This window comes from Stenella coeruleoalba, assembly GCF_951394435.1.
Source record: "Stenella coeruleoalba genome assembly, chromosome: 13".
Lineage (NCBI taxonomy): Eukaryota > Metazoa > Chordata > Mammalia > Artiodactyla > Delphinidae > Stenella > Stenella coeruleoalba.
The window spans coordinates 63,006,225-63,026,140 of NC_137159.1; the positions used below are offsets into that span (position 1 = coordinate 63,006,225).

General features: G+C 35.0%; 1 long non-coding RNA gene across 3 annotated transcripts in view; it reads right to left on the reverse strand.

Moving 5' to 3' along the window:
* The window catches only part of LOC307196463, a 706,311-nt gene that overhangs the window by 270,352 nt on the left and 416,043 nt on the right, over window positions 1-19,916 (reverse strand). For all 3 annotated transcript variants that reach the window (XR_013831138.1, XR_013831139.1, XR_013831140.1), the window contains one exon: window positions 7,874-7,995. This is a non-coding gene — a long non-coding RNA (uncharacterized lncRNA). The remainder of the gene's footprint in view (window positions 1-7,873; window positions 7,996-19,916) is intronic.

Consider the following 19,916-nt stretch of genomic DNA (forward strand, 5'->3'; position numbering starts at 1 on the left):
CACCAGGCTAAGGCAGTGTTTACCAGGTTTCTCCACTGTACAGTTACTCTTTTCTCCATTCCATATTGTACTCTTTGGAAGGAAGTCACTATGCACAGCCCACACTTAGGGAATGGAGAGTTATGCTCCACCTCCCTGAGGGAGGAGCATCTATATAAATTATTTGGACAACTTTTATATAGAAAATTTGTCTATTCTCCCCATGTATTTATTTATTCAATCATCTACATAAGTACAGATCCAGGAACATTTATTTTATGCTTTGAAATATAATCCAATATACTTTATTTTGTTGTTCAAACTGTTCAAGCCTTAGCCTTTGGGAGCTCTTTCAGTTGGTTCCTGTGTCCCTTTTGGCACACCCTATTCAATGCATCTGTGTTTTTGTTTGTTTGTTTGTTTTTTGTGGTACGCGGGCCTCTCACTGTTGTGGCCTCTCCCATTGCGGAGCACAGGCTCCAGACGCGTAGGCTCAGCGGCCATGGCTCCCGGGCCCCGCCGCTCCGCAGCATGTGGGATCTTCCCGGACCGTAGCACGAACCCGAGTCCCCTGCATGGGCAGGCGGACTCTCAACCACTGCGCCACCAGAGAAGCCCTGTTTGGTTTTTTTTTAAACTATCTTACTTTCCATTACTACAAGATGTTCCAGGCTCATCTTGAGTATATTCTACTCCAGTCCTAGAATCAGCCATTTTTCAAAGGAGTAGAATGGGTTTTAATACAGAAATATATAGATTCTGGCTCCATACATACTCACCTATGATCTTGGGCAAGTTATTTAGCATCTCTGAGACTCAGTGTCCTCACTTGTAAAATGAGAACAGTACTAACCTGAAAGGTTAATACTAGTACACTAGTACAAAGAACTAATAACTATTAGGTCTAAACAAGACAACAAATGTAAAAGCTTAGTTCCCAGCTCTTTAAATACTTAATAAATATTAATTCTTTTTCATTCCCCTGTCTTTATCACCAGTGAGCAGAGCAACCTACTTCTTCCCTGCTAGTAGTCTCCCTGAATCACTGCCCATCTTCTCCCAACTGAGGCAGCCTTTAAAACAACTAGCCTGGAACAGTGACTCTTAGTTATTAACAATATAGGGATGTCTCTCTCTGTGCATAAACTAAAACTTACACACACACACACATACAGATGTTATGTTACTTCACATAAGTGTAAGATATTTCCAAGCTAACATCTGTCCTTAGTATAACATACATTTTATATTAAATGCATCATAGTAGCAATTTTGAGACACTAGTATTTCAGATGATTAATTTAGAGAAAAAGGAGAAATATTTGTCAGAATGAATAGTTACCATAACAACTACATGCAAGTGCTTTGTTTTGTGTGTGTTTTTTGGCAATCACTTCATCATTTAAAAAATTTCAGTTTCCATGACAACCAAATGCAGTTAACATTACCTCTAAATATACTCCCCAGGTATTTTTTTTCTTTCATTTTATACTAAAGGTCTTTCATTTTATACTAAGGAGGTCAAGGCTATCTGGAGAAACTTACTGTAAAATCTATCAAAGACAATCCTTTATCGTGAAAAGATGATCAATATCAAATAGAGGTGGATATTATGGATATTTTTTTCTGTTAACCATGTTTATCAAGGAGTTTTAAGAAAAAATACTATAAATTAGCAAAGGAAATTTGGCTAAATTTCTAGCACAGGTTATGCCCAAAGAAATAAGTATTTAGTTCAGAGAGTCAGACCTCATCCTATGTTATTAGCTTGTATTTTTACAGCACAGCTAAACTTTTAGTCACTTAGAGACATGAAACACACAACTCTGGTCCCAGTGTAAAGCCTTATCTGCAAAGGCTTTCATGGAACTGAACTTATTTCTGTTGAAGCTGAAGTTGTAATTTCATTTTTTCCCTCTACTAGTCCTGTTCCAACTTCTCTTTCTCTTTTTTCATTTATTCTCCCTTAATCCTCTCCTACTCTTCTCCTATTTTCTCCTCTTTTCTTCCCTTCACCTTCTCCTTTTCTCTCCTTTCTTCTCCACCCATTACCCCACTGTGTTATAGGCTGGTAGTAATACTAGTGGTAATGGTAGTAAAACAAGTCAGGGATGATGTGCTTAATAAACATTTTCTTGAGGTCAAAATACTACTTGGGAAAAACTGTAATCAAAATTTCACAGACATTAAAATACAAATACTTTATAAAAAGAACACTAAAATGGGGACCCAGTATCTACTTAGCTTTCAGAATCATTTGATTTGAGGGTTCATTATCATGAAAGGCTGACTGTATAATGTACTAGTGAGTATTAGAAAAGCATATGGCTCTAATTCAGCAATTGCAAGAGATAGACAAGTATTATTCTGTATCTATTTTTGTTCAGATATGTTCTCAATAGGCATGCCAGAAAGGTATACATAACAATTGACCTGAATGAGATCTTTTTAAAGATTCTGCAGCTGCTAATTTGCCTGGGATCAACTTAATGCTAATCAACATTGTGATACCACATGATGCTGTTATTTTTCTGAGCCTTTTATAAACTTAAACCCTATAAAATCAAGGATAACATTAAGAGGTAAAGCAATCATGGTCCCACAGTTCAATTATTTTTACTGGTATCAGCTATACCTTTTCAGAAAGGTCCTCAGTTAGTAATTTATAGCTGTATTTTCCTTTCAGTATTTCTCAGAAAAATATTTTATATGGAACAGGTCTTACCCACTCACTTTGATTTCACTTTTGATCTAAGAACAGGGGGTGGGGGAAGATATAATTATCACAAAAATATATAAACTTGGGAAATTGCAGATAATGTATCAAACTTAAAAGTTTACATATTATAGTTAGGATATTTCAGCTGTATGTAACATAGACCCAAAACAACAGTGATTTAAACAAGATAGAAGTATTTTATGTTCTCACATAACAGGTTTCTGTAACAGTTGTGCTACATTGTGGTCACTTAAGGGCCCTGGTGCTTTTCCTTTCCTGAGATGTCATCTTGGTTCAGGATGTGATATAATCATGTTCGTGTTCCAAGCGACAGAATGGAGGCAGGGTGTGAGAAAGCCATGCCCCTCCCTTTTAGGACATGAGCTAGAAGTTCCACATTTCACTTCTGCTAACACCCTATTGTCCAGAACTTAGTCTAGTTGGTCATGTGACAGTTAAAAATAGATTCTATTTCTATGAGAAGGAAGTAGAGAATAGATACTGGGAGACAGCTGTCAATCTCTTAACTTCCGTTTTCTCTAGAAAGTTGTGTGTGTGTGTATTTCTAATTTCCCCAAACTCAAAGGAGATGTAGAAGAAACCAAGATAATTCTTTAATCTTAAATAAATTTGGGCCTATAAATTGGATAAAAGTGTCTAGTAAAATATGCCATAGGAAAATATCAAGGCTTAACCATAGCTCTAATTTATGTACATCAAAGTATGGAGAAAGAACTCCAAGCACTTTAACCTTTAGGAAAAACCTGTCACAATTAAGAAAGCTTGATTTAGTACCTGAAAAAGTATAGAAAGATCCATCTTTGTAATGTACCATGGAAAAACTGGTGTCTTCTATGTATTTTTCAGAGAAACCAAGTAGGAATTATAGAAGTATAGATTACTTTCAATATCAAAATCAGCTTTAGGCTTCAGACAGTTTCCAGACAATGGTTTCATTTCAACAATATCTACTTGGCAAATTTTTAGTATGTCCAAGAAAATGTGGTATCAACTTCTGAAAGAAAAATCTAATTTTCCTATAAGAGATATGGTTTATGAATATATAACTCACATTTCCAACTTATAAAATGCTTAAATTATAGTGCGTTACCATATCTACTACAAACAGTCTAAGATATAGTTCAATATGGTAACTCATACAGGGTTGAAGACTGGGTTATCTAGGGACAGAACTTGAGTCAGGGATTCAAATGCACATGACTTAGTGCAGAAGTGCAATTCAGGAACAGCCTTCAAAAAAGGAGGAAAACAGGAGTAAGGATGTGGTTTCAGGTAAAGTCTAGTTTTGACCTGATTTGTGAGGGTTTCAAGGTTCTCATAGTTCTTACTCTATGGGTCACAGAATCAGCGTGAAGGTTTTATCAATGCTAAGTGTATTTCAATCGTACATTGGGCAACAGGGAAATGACCACTGGATGTGTCCACACACCCAGTGGACCTACAGTGAGATGGACCTGAGCCATAAGTCAAGTGTCTGACTCATCTGTGCCTGCTCTATCAGAGGAGCCTTAATGATGGTGCTTTGGGTCCTTGAGTAACAGAGTCAATTTAGACCCCACATCCAACAGCCCTTGAAAGGTCCAGTTAGTCCTCATTTCTTAGTGTATGGTTTCCAAAGTAAAGAGCTGTAGGTCTTATAGGGAAGAACTAGGTGAATCATTACTGTATATACTTGCCTTGTTGTTGTATGGTCCTTCCTCATGTGTCTTGGCCTTTCCTTCAGTCGATGGTTTCTGGGTCTGATAGCAGGATCAGTTTTTAAAACTAGTCAAGAGTTAGTGACTTTCTAATGAGGTATCTGACCTCAGCCTTTTGTTGACCTATTCTTGAACTCTTTGGGTTGTATATATTAAGTAATATTCTCACTGGCTGGCCCTCTCTATCTTTTCCCTAGAAACAGCATTCTCTGTTATCCATCTCCATAGATCCTTATAGATGCTGTTCTAACTTTTCTGCCCATAAAGGTAATCATGTCCCCATTGGTTTAGACACTTAAGAGCTGTCAATTGGCCTCTGCTATTGTAGGGTCTTGGCATCTACTACCATCAGCCCTGGCCTAAAAAGAATAGGCACTACAGTGCTTCCCACTGATGTCAGTGCCCCTCACCACAGCATTATACATTGCTGTGGTATATGCAGTGTCCCCTGAGGCCCTTTTCAGGTAGCTGCTAGGCTACCAGTCAGCTGCTAGGCTTTCCAGTCTTATGTATTGGATCATCACACCATGCATGCTTCTCTCTGGGCCTTTTGATTCCATCCTCTATGGTCTGCCATGGCAGTTCTGGAATCTCTTTTCCAAGCCTCTATGAGTTTTCACAGAAGCATATTAAAACTGAGTGTCGGGGGCTTCCCTGGTGGCGCAGTGGTTGAGAATCTGCCTGCTAATGCAGGGGACACGGGTTCGAGCCCTGGTCTGGGAGGATCCCACATGCCGCGGAGCAACTAGGCCCGTGAGCCACAAATACTGAGCCTGTGCATCTGGAGCCTGTGCTCCGCAACAAGAGAGGCCGCGTTAGTGAGAGGCCCGCGCACTGCGATGAAGAGTGGCCTCCGCTTGCCACAACTAGAGACAGCCCTCACACAGAAACGAAGCCCCAACACAGCAAAAATAAATTAATTAATTAATAAACTCCTCCCCCAACATCTTAAAACAAAACAAAACAAAAACTGGGTGTCGGATACTAAGCATATTAAAACTGGGTTTCAGGGTGTATCACAGGAGAATTTTCCCATATTAACAAACTCTCCCTTACTAGCTTTATATTCTGCCCTCCTTGACCCAGTACCCTCAGGTTTAGCATTTGCAAGTTTAATTACTATTGCTGCCTAAGTTACCTATGACATTTTCACTCAATCAGCATCAAATGAACACCTAGGGGTGTGAGAGCTAAGCTAAACCTAACTCTAATAAAAGTCAGTAAAGCAGTATCAGATAAAATTAATGCTGCTGTGAGTGTTTTCGGTGCCCTCAAAAGACTGGACAGTGGTTTGCTTTGTATTCAAAATTAATATTCAGATATTACAGTTATAATTCAAAGCCCTATTTTTATGCTAAATCTTTAAGTTTAGCATACAAATCTTATTTTTCTATTTATAAACCTAGCAAATTTAAATAATTACTTTCAAGGGACTTTGAATAATGCTTGGCTCCTTTTACAAATTTTATTGCATAACCTCAAATATTTCAATTACATTTGCAAATTTAATTAAGTGAATTTATATTTTAAAGTACTTTAATTGTCTACTTTAGCACACAAAACTTTCCAGATTATAGTATAAATAGTTCACATAAATTAAATCAACTTTATAAGAACTGTGAATATAAATTTATCTTAGATATTTCAAAACACCACATAAACTTAGATTTCAACTGAAAATCATAGCAATTATGTTTTACTACAATTATGTTTTTTTCACTCAATTTTACACTTTAAATTATTGGGCTTATAAGATTATCACACTAATACATCAAATTATCTTAAACTTTGTAAATAGATGAAAAGTATCTATTATGTATCTTCCAAAGATTAAAAATTAACTCTAATATTTTTACTTTTTAATAATTTTGTTCTTAATTTTAAGTATCCTGGAGTTGAAATATGTGTACCCACTAAGGAAGAAAATTATCTCAGTTAACTGAGGTTATATAACATCTTGAAGAGGAGACATGGAGCTTGTTAAGTGAAAAACAACTTGGTCCAGTAGACACATTAGATATCTTATATGCCCAACTATATATCATATAGCGTAACATGAAAAAATACATATTAAAGTATTAGCAATGATTATCTATCTCAGAGAATAGAGACGTGGTAGGTCAGGGGAAAGGACTAAGTATAAGAGGAGACTTTGGTTTTCTACTTCATATATTCTATAATCTTTAAATATTTTCCAACTAATGGGTATCGCTTTTATAAATCAGCAAAAACAAAATATAATACCTCCAAAAAACGTCAAGCCAAACAAGCCTATTTGGTGTATTTTTATAACACTCTCTGAAGCTTCCCCCTGAAGGCAGGACATGTTATCAATGTTGTTCAATTTAAAATTAAAAAGAAAAGTCCAGCCTGTACTCAAAGTTAGGTATACCCTAGATTCATAGATCCCTATCTATTAATCTTTTTATAAAAAAAAACTTCCCAATAATTTATTTTTGAATTCTAAGGACTGAATTCTCCATCGGGTAATTAATCCTGTTACAGGATTAGAATAAGATTTAATAATGTACTCAAGGGAATGCTATTTAAAATCATTTTTTAACTCTTCTGGATTTGAAATTTATATAAGACACTGAGTTGAGACACAAAGAGCAAGCTAATCTCAAAGTTAGAGGTTAATCCTAGGATCATGAATTTTAATAGTTATTATGTAATTTTGTCATTTGAAGGAAAAGACTTAAATGCTATTTCCATGTTTGCTTAAATAATATCTCAATGCAGCAATTTCACTGAAATTTAATTACAGTCTGGATGGTGATTCTTCTGCCCGACCTGGAACACTGGTATAGACTCATCCAGTGTTCATTTTAAACTGGAACACAACTCCAAGAGTATGTGGAGCAATGATGCGGGTGGAGAAAGAACACCAGATCACACGAAGAAAGACACCTGGTGATTTTATTACTCTAAAAAGAGTAGTTCTATTAAAACATCTTCTGGGGATAATTTTCTAACTAAGAAGAGAGATCACCATCCACTTAATAATATGAATTTATTCTAGAACCAGACCAATATTTCTGGAGTTCATAGAATCAGAAACCCAACATCTTCAGAACACCTTTTTTAAAATAAAAATCTTTGCACAATGCAGTGAAACTCCTCATATTGACATTTGGAGTAGATCGTAATTCAGAGGAAATGCTATATTGGAAATACACCATTAAAATATATTTTGAATTTAAAAATTGCTATTTCATATCTGAAGAGGTGATCTATTGTACTTTCCCAAACAAAATAAATAATCTGAAGCTACTAAATTAAAATGACATTTTTAGAACTCCTATAGTTCACTTTAATAAGATTTTATTAAAGTTGCCCCTAAACTTTCTCACTTTAATTCAATTTATAACTTCTAAATGTATCCTTCAGAAGACATACAAACATTTAATCAAAATATGCTATATATTAACCCTTTGCAGATACTGCAAATACCTACCGTATCATTTCACCACGTACTCCAGTAGCTCTCCAGTGATGACCACCAGCGTCGCACACACAGACTTCTGAATGTCTTCAATACTCCCCAGTTTTCTTCAGTACTTCCTGTGGTTTGCTCTCCTAACAGAAGCCAAAGGGAATCTTTTAAAATTTAACTCCCATCATGGCACTCTCCTGCACAAAATTTTCCCATAACCCTAGCCCTCCCCTGCACCCCCAATCACAAAATCATCCAAAGACCACAGTCAACTTTATGATCTGGCAGATCTAGCATTCTCTTCCCTTCCACTGTTTTGGAGGCACTGTCCTGCATTGTGCTCCTCAAATACACCCTTACCTTCTTTCCTACATGGAAAGGTCTGTCCATAGGTATCTCTACTGCTTCCTTCCTCTCTTCCTTTAGATCTCTGCTTAAATGTCACCTCAACAGAGAGGCCTCTTCTGAGACCCACTACCATTCGTATCGCATTCTTAGGTCTGATAGTATATTTTATATTTATTTTATATATTATATATATTTATTTATATATATTTGTTTTGGTTTTGCTACTCTCGTTATTTCTCAGCACAAGAATATAAGCTCCATTAAAGTACAGGTTTTAACTGTTTTCAATACCAGACACATAGTGGGTACCCAATCAATATTTGTTGAATAAATTGATGAGGATTTGAAGAAATAACTCACTGTTATTTTATTTTCCAGAGTATATGACTTTTAATATCTCTAACATTCTCTACAAGCCCTGATATGCAATATATACATCTATTATTTTTTTACTTTTCCATATTCTTAAACCATGAACCTCAGTACTAGCCATTTGAAGGTTATGAGTATTATCATATGTAAGTTTAAGAACTTTTTCTGAGTATAAAACTTACGTTGGATTTTTCTTTCAGAATTTAAAAAATAATATTCTATTTTTTTGTTTCTATTACTTATTTCTAGTAATAAGGCAGAAAGTCTAATTTTTCTTTATTTTAGTGCAATCTCTCTAGTCTCTCACTGAACTTATATTTTCTTTGTTTTTAATTTTCTACAGTTTAGCTTTGAGGGTCTTAAACATGGATTTTTTAAAAAATTTTGTTTGGGTTCATAAGTCTTGAATCTCCAGTTTAATGTATTTTATCATTTTGAAAAAAATAGCCATAATCTATTTAAGTATCCCTTCTGTTTCATTCTTTCATTTATTTCTTTATAGAACCTTAATTACATTAAATTGAAATTTGTCACTATATCTTTTTTGTCTCCAAACTTTTCTTCTGTATTTTTCATTTTTGTCTCTGTTTTTCACTCTGAATGTGTTTTGCTTACCTATATTTCACTAATTATATCTTTGGTTGTCCTTAACCTACTCTTAAATATATCCATTAAGATCTTAACCTTTAACATATTTTTTAGTTCTAAAATATCTTTGTTTTCTTTTTCAGTTCTGCTATCTCCCTTTTTAAAATATTTTCCAGCTATCTACTGAAGTTCCTTATCTTGTTCTTTCTCTCCTTGAACATAAAAGCATACTTATTTTAAACTATCTCATAACTGCAATTACAATATCTGAATCCCCTAAAAGTTTGTTTCTATTTTCTGTGGTTATGTCTAGTTCTCATTTGTTATCTCACAGCATGGTTTGTCCAGTTATTTTTTACTGCAAGCCAAACATTGATATGAAAAATTACTTTTAGAAATAGTCTGAGGCCTAGAATGATGGTATATCTCTTCAAAGAGAATTTTTATTTGCTTTGCAGGTTCTTTGGAACCCTAGCAATCTGCGATAACCATAATCTAACTTCCGGTGTTAGGTGATTTGGTTTCAGGTTTCATTCCCTATAAGGGCTATACTACTTCTAATGCATCCTTATTCCTAGGGATCAGAACTTCTATATTTAAATGAGGTGAATATAGAAGCAGATACCAGAGTTCCAGAATAGTGGGATGTGGTGAGACCAAGGATCCAAGATGGTGTACTTCTCAGTTCATAACAGTTTAACTTCATAATTAGTAAAGACCAGTCCCTCAATGTTCCTCAAACAATATCGTGATACTCTGTAAATTCTCAGGAAAAAGAAGTTAGGGAAGAATATCTTAATTAACTGAGAAAAACCACTATAGAATTTAAACATATTTAAAGACAAGATAAAGTTAGTCATCTAGGGTACTATGAGACATATCTGGGCCTCAATCTATGCCTATTTAAAGCCATATATAGCTAACCTCAGGTATGGCCTCAGGATCAACCTATGGTGTGCAGAAAATGTTTAATTCCTCATTGGATGATTTTCTATTGGGTTTAAGTTAGTATAAAATTAGAAACACATTTTATAAGTCCTTAATTTAATAAAGTTAGCATTAATTAAACGTCCTAGTTATTGAATCTTCTATATGTCAAGAACCATTCTAAGCTCTTCTAGATATATTACAGAGATAATGTATCTGCCTGGGTTCAAATGCTAGCTCTGCTTCTTACAAGCTGTTTGACCTTGTGAAAGTTATTCCATCTCTGGATACCTCAATTTCCTTGTGCAAAATTGGAATAATGATAGCACCTACCTCAAAATGTTGATTTAACAACTAAATGAGTTCAATTACGTAAAGTTTTTAAACCAGGACCTGGTAGGTAGACAGTGCTCAATAAACGTTGGTTACTATTACCTCCAAATTTAAGATAACTCTTCAAGATTGGAGTTATTATTCCCATTTTTCAAGGCAGTAGATTCAGTAATGGGAAGTAACATTTCAAAAGTTATAAAATAAGTGGCAGAGCCTAGAAATGACTTTGAGTTTATCAGGTTCCAAAATCTGTAGTACATTCACTTTATGGCAGTGACCCTATTTTATCTCAGCATATGGCCTACTTTCCTGTTTGGCTGAGACCAAGAACATAACACTGAATATATCAAATTCCTTCCCCTGACATCTAAATCTCTCTGTATAATTTTATCCTTTTCCCTTGTCTTTTTATTTCCTTGACTAAATTATATGTCTTAGTTTTTACTACTTTCCTTCTCCATTGGATTCCTTCTACCCATAAATATACTTGTCCTTCTATTCTAAAACAATTAAACAATAAAATATATGTAAAAATAAACTCTTCATTTACTCCTTCATGAACCTCTCCTATTTCTCTCCTTTAAATATCCAGCTTTTTTAAAAAAATTAATCTTATTCAGTGCCCTAAAGCACCCATCCACTAGTAAATCCTATAATTTAGCTTCCATTCCTACCATTCAATGGAAATTGCTCTCTTAAGACTGAATTTCCAAATCAGCTGTTGTTCCTCTACCATCTACCTTTGATCTTCCTGCAAGATTTGACAGTTAACATTCCTCTCTGGACCATTCTATTGTTTTCTTTTTGTGTGGCTCTGAACTATCCAAGATTCCTTCCTCTTTTAATTATATTTCATTGGTTAACTTTTTTGAAAATTTCTAATATTCCCTCATCTTCTAAATGATGGAATTTCTCCCAACTCTCTGAACTAAGCATTCTTTCTCTCTGAATTTGTGGTCACATTCACTCCTAAACCTTGACTATAAATTATACAGATGTTTCTAAAACCTTATCTTGGGACCTTCAGTCCTACCCAAATCCAGGCACATTTTCAACTGCTTAGAGAATTCTTTAAGGATGTGGTCTTCCAATCCTCAACCTCAACATAAATCTCTTAGTCTATAAACTATCATTAATAAGTGGAAGTGGAATCTCAGCTTTCTTATCCCAACTACATACATTCTCACTTGTTCAAACTTTTCTTTCCACTCTGTTCCTTAACTGACCTGAGACACATACCGCCAGGACTTGAGGTAAAGTATATCATCTATGTGAAAATACTTTAAAGGCCATAAGGATATTTCATTGTGCTTTATTTATGTTTTTAAATTTGCCAATATTTAAGGTCTACTTCCTCTTCCTGTTCTGGTATCAGTATAAAAGAAAATAGTCATTATATTATTCTGTATTATGATTTTCCACAACTTATCAAGTAACCCTCTATTTTCTTTTCTATTCCAACAAGTGGTATACAGTTAAATATGTAACAAGAAGCTCTCCAGAAGTGAGATATCTTGCATTTATTATGTGGAAGGTAAAGTCAGAGTGCTGGGAATAATACATAAGGCAGACAAAATATTGTTCCAAACAGCTTATATTCTTATTGGGGGTTGGGGGAAACAGATAACAAACAACAATGAAAATAGACAAAATATTTTCCTATAATAAAATTGGCTAAGTAGGAAATGAATAGACTTATGAAATTAGAAAGTAATCGTAGTTCATAACTAACAGAATGGCTCTTTCTTCTATTTTCTAGGTCCTAAAAGTCTTATTTAGTAAAGCCCTAATGCCCTAACTTACTTTGTGTAACTATGGGAATGATTGATTTTTACCTGTTCTGTGAAGTTTGATGCCATTTTCAGAACTTTCAAATCAACTGATAATAATACAAAATGGCAGAATTTAGTGTCATATGTAAAGTAAACAAGTATATTCTTCCTCCCCCTTACCTCTTGTGCAGTGCCAAAAAGGAAGGGACATTGTCATAGGTATAGGATTATTGAACTTTAATACTGAAAGGAAATGAAAGGTACTCAGGTGGGGAGGAAGTAATTTCTTTTATGGTTTGAAGGTGCTCTAGGCTTTTTTTTTTCCTTTTTAAAGAATTCTTTCTAAAAAATCTTTGCAGAAATATCTATTATGCCATTGACAAGTCTTAAACTAGTAATAGAACTATAATTTATTATTAAGCAACATTCAGCAATTATGTTGAAACACTGCCAATTAGCTTCCACATAATATCATCACAAAGAAAGGATTACAGTGTTTAGCTTTTGATCCAATAACTGTATACAAATAGTGAAATAGTTACTTATATAAATGATAAGCATTCATAAGTGTATTATAAATCATAGTCATGGGTTATGCTTTTATTGTGTATTTCACAGATATTTTCAATTATGACTTGAGGGCTGTGAAAATACTTTCTTATTTAGATAGTTACATTTTGTACAGCTTTCCTTAGACTTCAAGACCTAATTCAGGCAACTGGCTTGGGAATGTGAGTACATGTACTACTATTTTCATTACTATATTATTCATTTATATAGCATCTCTCTTCCTCAAGGATCTCAAGGTGATTTACAAACATTAATTGCCAAGTTTTCCCATAGTGTTCCTTTGAGATATGTAAACCTTAAGTTGGACTAATTAAAAATTATAATCAAATCCCCATCTTTCACACACACCACACACAGACACACAACTTATTTACTTATTTATAAAGCAACCCCTTCTAGGCTGTGGAAGTGTAACTGTTCAGGAGTGAGTGATAGGGTAGCAATGGCAGAAGCTGGAAACAGGACTCATGAGAATCTTGCCCTTTTTTGAAGTGATTTGTCTATGTGGGAAACCAAAAATGAGAGGATATGAAGCTAAGTCCATGAAAATTTTGATTTTTTACCAAGAAAAATTATGAAAACAAAAATGAGATGGTATGAAGCTAAGTCCACAAGAAGTTTGATTATACCAACACAATTCTAACTCCAAGCTTGCACTTCCGTATAGTAGGAAAATTCCACCTCAGCCATTATAGAACTTCCTTCTCCATTCTAGTATTGCATTAGACTCTCAAAGATCCATGTGATATTCAAAGGAAAGATCTCTAATATCTGAGCTCTCTGGGCTTCCCTTGACATCCCCACTAATGCTGGTTCACTGCTGTCTAGTGATTCTCTGCCTATGGGCCACATGCATACACGCTGCCTCCCTGATCACCCAAGGAAGCCAGCCCTTCTAATTTCTGGCTGCCTCACTGGGGTACTGCTTTAGAGAACAGCAACAGAGCCAAAAATTAATTTTTTGAAAAAATTAATAAATTTGATGAAGCTCCAGTGAGACTTGATCAAGAGAAAAAAGAACAAGCCAAACAACCAATACCAAGAATAAAAAGGAAACATCAATAAAGATCAGGCATTAAAAGATAGTACAATATAAACAACTTTGTTTGTTTATTTGTTGACAAATAAAATTTTAGATGAAATTTAAAAATTCTATAAACTGCAATTCATAAAACTAAAAAAAAATAGAAAAATCTATATAGTGCACATTTAACTATTAAAGATATTTTCAATAATTTCAGGTACATGAGATAAGTCAAGCACCTAGGGCTGTCAGTACTAAATGTGTCACTCTTTCCCTGGCATTATTTTTCCTTTCTGTAAATAGGAAGTTCAACTGTATTATCATTGCACAAAGAAAATTCCAGACCAATAAATTTTCACCAGGGAATTCTGCCAAACACATAAGAACGAAATAACACCAGTGTTACATACCCTCTTTGAGAGAATAGAAAAAGTGAGTACATTTTTCAGCTCCTTGTGGGGCCATCATAGCCTTGATACCAAACCACAAAAATAACAGTACAAGAAAAGAAGAACATAGGCCAAACTCACTCATGTACATAGATGCAAAATATTCTAAACAAAGTATTAGCAAAACTATTTCAATAAGCAATGCAATATATCATGACAAAGTAGCATTTATTTCAGAAATGCAATGTAGATTTAACATTAGAAAATCATTGTACTCTATCCTTTGAGTAAAGAAGAAAAACCACATGATCATCTCAATTAATGTAGAAAAAAAGTTTAATGAAATTTAATATTGATCCATGATTTAAAAAGAAAATCTTGGAAAACTAAAAATGGAAGGGATATTCTTAATCTTCTACAGGTATTTACCAAAAGCCTACAGCAAAATATCTTATTTAATGAATAGTCATACTTTCTCTTTGAGATTAGGAATAAAACAAGGATCATTTGAATTCACAACTTTTTTAAAAAGCTAGACACCAATGATACACACATATACATGTGCACACACACAAAAGAAGTAAGAATAGTTATCTTCAGGAAGGTAAAAATAAATAAGGTTGGTCAGGTTTAAATATGTACTAATATAACAGCAGTAAGGATAGTTTGATGTTTGGGATCATGTCAATCAACACATTATAATGGATGTAGAGGATAACAGTACAACAACCCAGGAAACCTGAATTTCAGGCAAAGGGGACAGAGAAAAGGTAAGGGTGCCAAGAAAAAATCTTACCTGACTAACAGAATTCTAATCAGATGTAGCTGAATTCTGTGTGGCATGTGCCTTTGGCTGGCTCTTTCGCCAGCAGGGTGCTTTCATGAATTTTTCAGTTCTCAATGCCTGGTGGGAAGCCCACTGAGAGAACCCTTCTTAAGTATTGTCATAAATGATGACTTTTCTCGGTAACTCAGACAAGACACAACATGCAACATGGCTTCATCAACCCTTCGAGTACAGCTCCCTACCAAATTGTAATCTATCTCTAGAGCTATAAGAAAGTTCTCTCTGTAAGCCTCAGCTTCCTTATCTGTAAAATGGAGACATTAATTGTTCCTCCTCAGAGTTGTTATACAGGTAACAGTTGACATATATAAAACATTTAGAATATTGCTTGGCATACATTAAGTGCTCAGTAGGTATTAGCTATTATTATCTTGATCATTAATACCCACCACAGGTGGATTTATTCTTTAGCTCCTAAACAACAATTATATCAGAATATAATCAGTATATTAGATTATTTGATCTTGTGTGGCAGGATGAGTTGAATATCCATTGGCCAATCCATGTCAAGCTAAGCCAAGAAGAAGCTGGTCTTCTTGGGACGAAGAAGCCATCCCTGGTGGCACAGTAGTTAAGAATCTGCCTGCCAATGGAGGGGACATGGGTACAAGTCCTGGTCAGGGAAAATCCCACATGCTACGGAGCAACTAAGCCAATGCACCACAACTACTGAGCCCACACGCCACAACTACTGAAGCCCACATGCCTAGAGCCCGTGCTCCGCAACAAGAGAAGACACCACAATGAGAAGCCTGCACGCTGCAACGAAGAGTAGCCCCAGCTCGCTGCAACAAAAGAAAGCCCGCACGCAGCAACAAAGACCCAACACAGCCAAAAATTAATTAATTAATTATAAAAAAATTATAAAAGAATCTGGTCTTTTCTCATAGCCTTGCTTTCCCATAGATGGACATCAAGCATCAAGCCTGAAAACCCATTCCTGCTGATTTCCCATCTTATGCTCTCCTATTTCAGGGGAAGAACTACTCAAATAAAAGCTCTCTCTCTCTCTCTCTCTCTCTCTCTCTCTCTCTCTCTCTCTCTCTCTCTCTCTTTCTTTCTCTCTCACATGTTCTCACTTGCACAGACATATGCATGCACATAAGATGTGCAAGACAAAAATTACAGACACAAGCTGTTTGTACCAGGAAAAGGAAATCTCTCCACACAATCCCACCAAGTCTTAGAGCCACAGCTCTGCCTCAGCCTCCCATAGGATTTCCTTTACCAATTTTCATCAAGAATCTCAGGCTAAGGGCTTCCCTGGTGGCGCAGTGGTTGAGAGTCCGCCTGCCGATGCAGGGGACACGGGTTCATGCCCCGGTCCGGGAAGATCCCACATGCCGCAGAGCGGCTGGGCCGATGAGCCATGCCGATGAGCCATGCCGCTGAGCCTGCGCGTCCGGAGCCTGTGCTCCGGAACGGGAGAGGCCACAGCGGTGAGAGGCCCGCGTACCGCAAAAAAATAAATAAATAAATAAAATAAAATAATCTCAGGCTACAAGAGCTGCATTTAAAAAATAGTTTTCCTTAAGGAAAATTGAGGTGTACCTCTGCATTATAAGATAGGTCTTAAAAGATACATTCAGGTATGTTTTCCCCCCAAACAAGGGACAGTCTGCTCCAAAAGTACATTCAAGTCTCAACCTCTTATAAAACAGAAAGTGTTCTCAACTTGTTAATAACAGTAATTAAAAAACAAAACTTAGTGTCAAGTTTCAGATAGGATTGTAAAAAGAGAAACCTCAATAACATATTTTCGGAATCTTTTTTGGACAATTGTATGAGTCCATGTTTCAAATATTTCCCTCAAAATATTAAAAAATGAAAAATGAGGAGAAGACCTGGATGTTTGTCTTAATTTGAGCTTCTATTCTTTGAGATTCTTACCAACTGTAAATTCTTAAGTATATGAATAAGCTGTGATTACCTGGGGAGCCCAGTAGGGCAACCGCTTATATGGAAGGATATGGAAACAAGTCACCTCTGCTACACTGATAGCCACCGCACTGCTGGTGTCAGCGGCCACAGGCATTATCCTGGGGCTTTGGGGAAGAAGAAACAGTTGGAGACGATGTTAGATGCAACCAGCATCCTGTAGTAAAAGCCCAGATTTGGTGCAAATGGAGAAAAGTGGTGGATTTCCATTAGTACTTTTTTCCACGTGAATTAAGTTATTCACTGAGCCGTCAGTTGTTACCTATGTGCTCACTAAAACTTCAGTGAGTTCTAGAGTGACTGAGGCAGAATGGTCCTATTGGCTCCTTGGCCCTAACATACTTTGCAGGGAACACAAGTAAACTTAGATATGATTATGTGGGGTCCTAATTAAAATGCAGTGGTAGTGCGCATATGCCTTTCTCAGTGTTATTTCCTACATTTTTTTCAAGGTGAATTTGCCAACCTCAGAAAAAAATAGAAAATAAAGCTCATTATCTCATAAATGAGAAAAAGAATTTGCAAAAACAAAAAAAGAACTCTAACTTTCTTACTCACACATTCTAGACTGACATATTTATTTTTATTTATTTATATTAAATAGGGTATATTTATTTCCAAAATGCTTTCTCCTCTTTTTTTCCCTTTCTGTATCTTACTGTCATAGCATTCTGTATTGATTAATTCATAGAACTATAAATACTCTTCCAGGTGCAAGACTTTTAAAAATTGATAATTATTCTTATGTGAATAATTTTTTTTTTCAAGGTGAATTTGCCAACCTCAGAAAAAAATAGAAAATAAAGCTCATTATCTCATAAATGAGAAAAAGAATTTGCAAAAACAAAAAAAGAACTCTAACTTTCTTACTCACACATTCTAGACTGACATATTTATTTTTATTTATTTATATTAAATAGGGTATATTTATTTCCAAAATGCTTTCTCCTCTTTTTGTCCCTTTCTGTATCTTACTGTCATAGCATTCTGTATTGATTAATTCATAGAACTATAAATACTTTTCCAGGTGCAAGACTTTTAAAAATTGATAATTATTCTTATGTCACTAAAGTTTTATAGTGAAATTGCTGATAAAAATATTCATATGAATGTACATCATATAAATGCTATAAAACATAACAATGTATACCATATCTGTATCTACATAATATCTCATATGCAATGTATGATAGCTGATATCTATCTTGAAGGCTATATTTGGCTCAGGTTGGAGACAAAAACCAGTCAGTAGAAAAGTGTCTTAGAGGTACCACCAAGCCTCATTTAGTAACAATAGTGATGTGTGACAGCACTTAATGAAATATATCTTTTCAATTAAAATTGTATATACTGGAGGTTTACTTAAATTATGCCAAATAGTTTTCAAGTCTAGAGCTCAGTGAGGCATCAGAGAAGCATTCATGTGAACACTTGATCATTATTTTTCATTATTAAAAAAACACTTTTCCCCAAATAATAAATATTGAGAGAAATGAGTGTGTTATAATACATCTATTTTTATTTTAAATGATTTATCCATTTCTGAAGAGCCAAAAGAAAATTAAACTTCATCAAAAGTCCTATTCATGCTTTCCAAACCAGAATTAATAGCCTGTCATTTCACTTATGTAGTTCTTTCAGTTCTGTGATTATGGAATAGCAGTTTTATGATTTGTTTCTTCCAATGTGGGCAGATGTCTATATACTACAGTTAGCTGATATTTGCCTGGAAGGAAATTTATCACTAGTGCATTGTGGGAATTTGTGGTACAGAATCCTTGCCAGCGACTCTGTCTGAGAATCAGAAAATGTGCAAAATATATCCAGCACCTCCTTTTTCCAGTCACAATTATAAAAGCAGCAGACATATACATTTTATAAAAGATTGATTAAATGCTTCAAACAATCCCTTAAGATGGAATTGGTAGACTCCAGATTATCATTATGAGACCATCCAGAAAAGAAAAGGGCAAGTTTAGATAAAAGAAGTGTTTTTCATTTATTTTTCTTATGTTTGTGTGTGTATATTATCGAGCTAATGGCTCCAGGAATTATCAAATAGTAGATTTTGCATTTGCTTATTTCTCTGTTTTTCAATCTCATAGTTAATGTATTTTACTGCCTCCTCATTAGGAGTTCTTAGGAAATAATATCACCATTTAATTGAGTAGACTTTATAGGCTTGGCAAGATCCTTCAATATCCCTTCCTTATTATTTGATCTTCATAATACTTTTGGTAAAATTGGGCTGACATTATTTTACCAGTAAAGGACCTAAAACTCAGAGAAAGTATATGACTCATTTCAAGTATATACTGCCTTTTTAAAAGCTGTAACTAAATAGAATTTTCCTATTACTAGTAGAATGATATTTCTACTCTACAATATGGCCACCCATGATGATATTTCTTCATGAATTGCACAAAACAAAAGTAAAGGTAACAGCAATTACCATTTTGTATCATTTGATTTGGGCTGTTATGTGCACCATCAGTTCTGGAAAATAGAGTAGCCATAAATACATGGATTATTATAATTTTTTAAAAGTCCCCAAAATAATTAGACAGATGTTGCTAGACATTAGCCAGCTGACGGACTAGGTGAGATACACTCACAAACAAGGGAAGTCGAGGCTGGAATTCTACTGAAGACACTTTTCTTTGGCTACTTGTCACCCAACTTCTCATCTTCCTCAACTGTCATTCCAGTGTCCACAATTATCTTGAACACTGAAGAGGGGTAGATGAGGTGCCTTCCTACTCCATCACAGAACATGTTTTGTCCCTACTGAGAAGTAAGGTATATCACTAACAATTTAAACCAGTACGCCTTTATTTATGCCAATGAATTTTAACATATATTATGTCTTTTGATCCAAAGAAGATCTTTGTGAAGTAAGTGAAGATAAAAACCACATTTGAGAGCAAGAGAGACCACCGAAGCTTGGCAAAGTGAA